Genomic DNA, 8,686 nt, shown 5'->3' on the forward strand with positions numbered 1-8,686 from the left:
TATGGTGGTCTTGAACTCGATAGGAAAAGTACATCAGGAGGATGTCAATTGCTAGGTGGTCGATTAGTCATCTGGTCATCCAAGAAACAGAACTGCATTGCTCTCTCCACAGCTGAAGCTAAATACATTGCTGCTGCCAGCTGTACTTCTCAAGTTCTTTGGATGAAATCTCAACTCTTGGATTATGGTTACCGATTTCAACGCATTCCTATTTACTGTGACTCTCAAAGTGCCATTGCAATATCTCACAATCCAATTTAGCACTCCATGACGAAGCACATTGACATCCGGTACCATTTTATTAAAGATCATGTTCTAAATGGCAACATCGAACTTATTTTTGTTCCATCTGACGATGAATTTGCTGATGTCTTTACCAAGGCATTAGACGAAACCAAATTTAATGGTTTTCTGAACAAAATGGGTATGATGATTCCTGATCCTCAATTCTTTCAGGAGACATGTTCTCTTTGATAGAAGTATTCAGAAGAAAAATATCCTCCGAACTCAATTATTTTTGCTTCGGAACTATTTTTCCTCTGACTACATAGGATCATTTTACTTGTCTTTATTTCTAATTATTCCTTGAGTTTTTTAAGCTGTACAGTTCACTTCTTCATCACGATTATCAAGATCAACCATCATCCGAATCTCTATTTCGGAACTCACTCAATAAAGGAATTCCGGAAAATCCACTCCGGAAAGAATTTTCAAAATGTGCTCCGGAATTTCAAAATTTGCTTCGGAATTTCAAATTTGCTCCCGAATTTTAAAATTTGCTCCGGAATTTCAAAATTTGCTCCGGCATTTTAAAATTTGCTCCGGAAATTCAAAATGTGCTCCGGAATTTCAAATTTGCTCCGGAATTTCAAAATCTGCTCCGGAAATTTCAAAATGTGCTCCGGAATTTCAAATTTGCTCCGGAATTTTCAAAAGTTCTCCGGAAATTTCAAAAAGTGCTCCGACATTCCCAAAATTTGTTCCGGAACCTCTTTTTCATCATATATGTTCCGGAACATAACTTTTACCCTCCGGATCATGCATTGTCCGGATCAATTCATCCGGAATACCAAAAGGTAATAAGGCGAAACGGTTTTTCTCAACGGTTACTTTTCAGGAAGATCCTTATCCAATCTTCCTCGATTTGCGTGACACGATTGCATGCCCTCTAAACTGGAAATCGAATTGACGGTTACATTCTCCTCTTTTAACCCAATTACCTTGCCCTTTCACCTCACCTGTCTAATCTCACCTCCAAAACATTAAATGCAACCCGATGGATTTCGGACCCTCATCATTACCCTTTCTCAACCCGACCCGTCTTTCCCTACCTATAAATACTTTTTCACATTCCCCTTTACCTATTTACGCACTTTCAACTCTCAAACCTCCTAAAAACCCTCACAGTTCTTCGTGTTCTTCAAGCTTTCTTCATCTTCATCAATGGAGTCCTCCAAGAACCAAGCTTCAACTGCTCCAACTCCCAAGAAATCCATAGCCAGGAAGAAATCATCCAAAGGATCAAAGGGTTCATCATCTTCAGCCGATCCAGAACCTTTTCTCAGGGACACTACCCAACTGTTCTCCTTGAACCCCCTTGACTACGACGAATCAATCAGAATAATGATTGAGTTTCTTGCCAATCATCCACTGTCCATTCCACTGACCAAAATCCCTGATCCTCCACTTCCACTCTCTCATCTTCATCCTGCCTTCACCAGTATCAAGCTCGAAGATGGTGTTCTGTTAACTCCCATTATTGGTGATCGCACCATTCCAGTCTACAAATCGACCTTTCTCAAGGTGATTGGAGTTGCACAAAATCCTACTGGTTTCGAAGTGGTGGAACCAACTGTTGAAGAGTTCCAGACGTTTCTCAACTTCATCGGGTACACTCAAGACATTAGGGCAAAAGATTTCAAGAAAACTGCTGTTTCAGGGCTCTGGATCGTCCTTATGCATCTTATCATCCGTTGACTATCTGGCAAGCATGGAGGTACCGATACCTTGAGCAAAGATTGGCTGAATGTGGTTTTCAGCATTTACTCCGGACGCAACAACGCTGTCAATCTTCCGGAGGTATTGTAGCAAGACTTCTGCAAGTTCGCCATCAAAAGGAAGCCAAACGAGATTTCGAGCCCTAGATTTTGGGCCCTGATGATTGAACAGATCTTCAAGGAACTCAACGTACCCATTCCGGTGAGCACTATTCCTCCGGAGGTATGTGTATCTTTTAAACTTGATAAGTCATATAGAATTCCGGACCAATCATCCTTTGGTCCGGCCAGACGTCTTCCGGACAATATGTTGGCCATCATTCCTTCCGATTCTCCCCATTTGAAACACCATATTGAGAATTTGGTTGTGTTCGACCCAACACAACCTGCCCCACTCTCAGTTGAGCCTACTCCGGAAGAGGCCATTCATACTAAGTCCGGACCCAAAGTTAAGCAACCAGCCAAACGCAAGGCTTCACCCTCCAATCCCAAGGCAAAAAAGAAATCCAAAGTCAGTGCCCCCTCCCAACAGGAGAGCACCCATGACATTCCGGCTGATTCTGGCCGTCCGCACACCCCTCCTGCCCACTCATCTTAGGTACCCCTCAATGTTTCATCATCACAAGCACACACTCACGGGGAGTCTCCACATATTCCACCCTCATCCTCCCAAAAGGTTGATGCCGGTGTTGAACAAAGTTCCTTGCAGCCCCTGGAACACACCCACATGTCAAATTCGATATTCCCATTATCTCTTCCACACGCACACACTCCGGAACCACTGTTCCGGAACCCAAGCATCCGGAAGGAGGAGCAGTCTCTCCAACTTCCGATGCCACAACTGGTCTGATACCCGGAAGGCGTACAGGACAACCAGGCGCTAATGATCCTCTTTGGGAAGATTATGTGAACAGGGCCGCATCTCGACGTCCAGACCTCTCTCGAGCTCAAGAGGAGTCCACTCTCATCTCCATGAGGAACAGGGCAATCCAAAGCAATCTGCCCTATGTTCCTCCCACTGACGATGACGCCATCAATGAACTCACTACGGAGCTACCCCCAATCACCACTCATCAAAGCATCTTCCTCACTGATCCGGAAGAAGAAATTTCAGAAGAAGTTATGCGGGAGGAAGAAGCAACAACCATTCCGAATGCTCATCTCATGACTTCCGTTCACTATCAATCCAAAGCATCCGTATCCAAGTCTGCCTTTGACTTCGGATCCTCTTCCTCTACCACTCCGGACGACGGCTCCCACTCAAACCTTCAAGAAGATGATGATGCTACCAAACCAGGTCCCTCCTCAGATCCGAACGAACACCAGCCTCCTCCGCAACATTCCGATTCTGATTCGGAATCCTCAGCTGGAGACACGTTGACCCTTTTGCCCTTCTGGAAATCCGCACCAATGTCTCGGACACCATGGCTAAAGTATCATCTGTAGAGGCATCCGTAACAGAGCTGAACTCTAAATTGGATCAAAAAGTCTCCGGACTTGATTCGTAACTTGATGCCATTCTTCAGTCTATCTCCCATCAGTCGGGACCATCAGTAGCAGAGAGAGAAGCCCAACTTGATCAGCTGATTTCCATCCGGCTGAAACACACTGTTGAGCAACTTGACTCCAAGTATGACGATCTTGTTGAAAATTATCTCAACACCATCTCCTCAATGCTCAAGGTTCATGACGATCTTGTGTCTGCTACCAACGAACTAATCAAGCAGACTCATGTTCATCATGAGAAACAAATTCAAAGACTGGAGAAGGAGATCCGGAAGAAGGATGAGATGAACCTCATCATTCAACAAGTCCTCATCAGACTCCTGCACTCAACTTGGAACATTGTGGATGTTCCGAACATGAAATTTTATGATATGATTGCCATCCTCAGCAGCACATTTAAGCATCTCTCCAAACAAGCTCCCACTGCTGAAGCCTATGACACTCTTACTCTTCAACTCTCCACAGGTCTTCAGAAGGTTTTCTCCAAACTTGATGATATCAAGGAAGACTTGACGCTTGCACCGGTCTCTAGGTTAACCGATGCAAGAGGGGGAGAAGGCCCAAGCAGAAGATGGAAACCAGCCTCGGAATTCACACTCCGGGATGAGGACCTCGATTCCGAAGATGAAGACGTTCAAATCGTCTCCGGAATTCTGGGAATCACTGAAGGAAGCGAAGATGTTGAAGATAATGAAGCATATATTCCGGATGAAGCTCCCAAAGGAGTTCTTGGTCTTCAAGCTCCAAAGTTGACCACTCCGAAGGTGTTAACTGAGGAACAAAAGAGCATCTGGTCTGCAGTCTCATGGCCATCCTCTCTTCCGGACGCCTTTGAAATGGCCGTCAAAATGGCCAAGGCAAAATCCTCCCTTACAGCTCAAGCCTTCCGAGCCACTCCCTCCATGATGTCTCCCACTCCCATTCCGGAACCAAAAATAGCCCCAATCGACCAGGGCTCTCCTCTCCGGATCCCAGATGAAATTCCGAAAGAACCACTTCCAACTCCCACTTCGGAATTCATCATTGATGAAAATATGAAGATGGTCATTGATGCACTTCAGAAAGACAAAGGGAAGAAACCGATGACTTCCGAACAACAAGCCTTTCACTCCGGACCTCCCCTCAAACAATAATTTGGATGGTCTGAGGAAGAAATTCACAAGGCACTAGAGGACAACATCCGGATTCAAGCCTTAAAAGACCATCCTGATCCGATGCGTGGTATCTCTCCTCTTTGCCGTGAAGGCATACTTCAAGCAAAGGAAATCATCCCAACACTATTCTATGAACTTCCCTCAAATGACGCTGATCAACTAGATCTTCCTCTCTCTCCTTATAGCAAATTCTACACGAAGTTTGCTCAGCTCCACCCTACCGATGATCCGAAAGTGATCATCCGGACAGAGCGTGAAAGGCTCAAAACCTTTTACGCCAAGAATGCTCAACCCTTCAAGGAAGTATGGACAAGAAAGAGGATCACCAAAGTTCAAGGATTTGGAAGAAAAATTTTGGTAAAATTTGAGCTGAACTCTCCTCTGTTCCGTTTCCATCTCCCCGGAAAAAACCAACTCCCAGAACTATTACTGATGCGGATTTTCCTTCAATGAATCCGAACGACATCCTTACTCTTGCTGCTTACTTCAGAGAAAATCAAAAGGATGACATCAGTATAGGTGCCTACCACGCAACTCTCAGTTTCCTCAAAGACTATGTTGCTGAGTTCTACCGCTGTCATTACGAACTTGCTCACCTCTACGGAACCGAACAATTCGTTGCAAATTTTGATTTTGTTCTTCCGGAAGCCGAAATTATTGCAGATGGTCCAATTGAAGAACCGGTTCTAGGGTTTGTCTACACCACCAGAAGAACAAACAAGAAGGAATTCTTTCGAGTCCTTGACAAACACCTAGTTCCCACCAAAGCGCTGTAGAAGTTCATATCCCGGGCGTCCAAGTCTGAAGCTCCGGAACAGGTTAAGGCAAAGTTTGTAAGTCAACTGACTTGGTACATTGCGTTGCGTGAGTGTTTGTTCCGAGCATACACCTTCATCAAGGAAGAAATGAACTAAGATTGCTGGATTGCTAAGTTCACTTAGGGGGAGATTGTTGGAACCTGAAAGTGAACCTCTAGCAATCCTAAGTACATATTCCGAAGGCTGTTGGTTCCGAAGAACAAGTGATCCGAAACCTATCCGGAGCTGGAGATAAGAAGAGGAGGAGCATACTGAAGAGGAACACATTCCGGAGCCAAACCTGATGTCCGGAATGTATAATGATCCGCATCAAGCTGTCATCTCCGGAACAACACTTGTCCGGAATGAAGTTGTTTTGTCTCTTGTGCATTTATTACTTTTGTCTTATATTTTGATGTAACGTTTCATTGGACTTAGTCTAAAGTTGTATTAGGACAATCAGAATGTCAGGCTTATGCCATTTGTCCGGTCATATGTAAACATCTGGGATAATTCGCTGTAACATTCACTCCTATAAATAGGAGCATTCAATACAAGTCAACTACGAATCTTTCACTCACTTTTGGCATTTACTCTTATCACATTAAAAACATTCTTCTTGTTGTTCATTTATTAAATTTACTTTGATCATCATCTACATGTTCTCAATTAATGTCTTGATCATTTGTTGAACTGATCATCTAAGACTTGACTGGTCTTTCCAGTCTCGACTTGAACTTCCATTATGAAGAAGACATTGATCTCAAGCATTCACTCAAGGTATGAGTTCTCAAACCTTGTCCCTACGCATAGATATTGTTCTCACAATATCCAAATCCCCCTATCGTCTTGCACCTACTGAAATGCAGGAATTATCCACCCAAATGAACGAACTCCTTAGCAAGGGTTTCATAAGACCAAGCTTCTCACCATGGGGACCACCTGTCTTGTTTGTAAAGAAGAAGGATTGATCATTCCGTATGTGCATAGACTATCGCGAGCTAAATAAACTTACTATAAAGAACCAATATCCTCTGCCTTGCATTGACGATCTGTTCGACCAACTTCAAGGTGCGAGCTACTTCTCGAAAATAGACTTGAGATCCGGGTATCACCAACTATGAATTTTGGAGGAAGATATTCCCAAAACAGCGTTCAGAATTCGTTATGGTCATTATGAGTTCGTAGTGATGCCTTTCGGATTGACGAATGCACCTGCTGTGTTCATGGATTTAATGAATAGAGTGTGTCGTCCGTTCCTAGACAAATCCGTCATAGTCTTCATCGACGACATCCTTATCTACTCAAGAAGTAAAGAAGAACATGGTCAACATCTTCTTCAAGTCTTGCAAACTTTGAGAACAGAGAAACTTTATGTGAAGTTCTCAAAATGTGAATTTTGGATCAAGAAGGTAGATTTCCTGGGTCACGTGATTAGTTCGGAAGGAATACACGTGGACCCTTCCAAAAGTAAGGCAATCGAGAACTGGCCAGCACCCAAAACACCTACAAAAATCCGAAAATTCTTAGGTCTTGCTGGTTATTATCGCAGATTTATCCAAAATTTCTCCCGAGTTGCTAAACCGCTTACCACCCTGACGCAAAAGGGTGTATCCTTTAGCTGGGGAGGGAAGCAAAAAACAACGTTCCAAACGCTGAAGAGAGCTCTGTGTAGTGCACCGATCCTATCTCTTCCTAAAGGGACAGAGGACTTCGTAGAGTACTGTGATGCTTCTAATCAAGGGTTTGGATGTGTTCTTATGCAAAGAGGAAAGGTTATATCCTACGCCTCGACAGCTAAAAACACATGAGGTCAACTATACAACACATGACCTTGAACTAGGAGCAGTGGTATTTGCTCTGCAGATCTGGAGATATTATCTATATGGCACGAAATGCACAATATTCACGGACCATAGAAGTCTCCAGCATATCTTCGACCAAAAAGAGCTGAACATGAGACAACGACGGTGGGTGGAGCTACTGAACGATTACGAATGTGAAATTCGTTATCACCCTGGTAAAGCCAATGTAGTAGCTGATGCTTTAAGCAGAAAAGAATACTTGGGACGCCGAGTAAAGTCGTTGACCATGACAATCCATTCACATCTGTCCACACAGATCAAAGAGGCTCAACTCGAGGCCTTGAAACCCGAAAATGTGGCAGGTGAAACCCTAAGAGGAGTGGATAAGAACTTCGAAATTAGGGAGGATGGAGTCTATTGTTTCATTAACCGGATCTGGACACCAAAGTCCGGTGGTTATAGAGACGTAGTTATGAATGAAGCACACAAAACCCGATTCCATTCATTCAGGTTCAAACAAGATGTATCTGGACCTCAAGAAACTGTACTGGTGGCCTAACATGAAGGCCGAGATTGCTACCTTTGTGGGCAAGTGCCTTACTTGTGCCAAAGTCAAGGTAGAGTACCAGAAACCTTCAGGTCTTTTGCAACAACCTGAAATCCCTGAATGGAAGTGGGAGCGGATTACGATGGATTTCATAACTAAGTTACCCAAGACAACAGGTGGTTATGATACTATTTGGGTAATCGTCGATAGATTAACCAAATCCGCACACTTCTTGCCAATAAAAGAAAACGACAAGATGGAGAAGCTAACAAGAATTTACCTCAAAGAGATTGTTAGACTGTATGGTGTGCCATTATCTATTATTTCTGACCGAGATAGCAGATTCACCTCTCGTTTTCGGCAGTCTTTACAAAACTCTCTGGGAACTAGACGGACAAAGTGATAGGACGATTCACAAACAGACGGACAAAGTGATAGGACGATTCAAACTCTAGAAGATATGTTGCGAGCCTCTGTGATAGAGTTTGGAAAGACATGGGATACTCATTTACCCCTTGTCGAGTTCTCTTACAACAACAATTATCACACTAGAATAAAGGCTGTTCCATTCGAAGCCCTCTATGGCCGCAAGTGCAGATCACCTCTGTGCTGGGCTAAAGTGGGTGATACGCAACTAGCTAGAGGTCAAGTACCTGACAGTACTCTCACTGGTCTGGAAATGATTCGTGAAACTATGGAGAAAATCGTAGAAATTCGGGAGCGACTTAAAGCTTCCAGAGATAAGCATAAAAGCTACGCTGACAAAAGGAGAAAACCTTTGGAATTCCATGTTGGTGACCGCGTCTTGTTGAAGGTCTCACCCTGGAATGGCATGATAGGCTTTGGAAAGCATGGCAAGCTGAACCCAAGGTACATAGGA

This window comes from Lactuca virosa, chromosome 4 (assembly GCF_052849685.1).
Source record: "Lactuca virosa cultivar CGN04683 chromosome 4, Lactuca_virosa_CGN04683_v6, whole genome shotgun sequence".
Classification (NCBI taxonomy): Eukaryota; Viridiplantae; Streptophyta; class Magnoliopsida; order Asterales; family Asteraceae; genus Lactuca; species Lactuca virosa.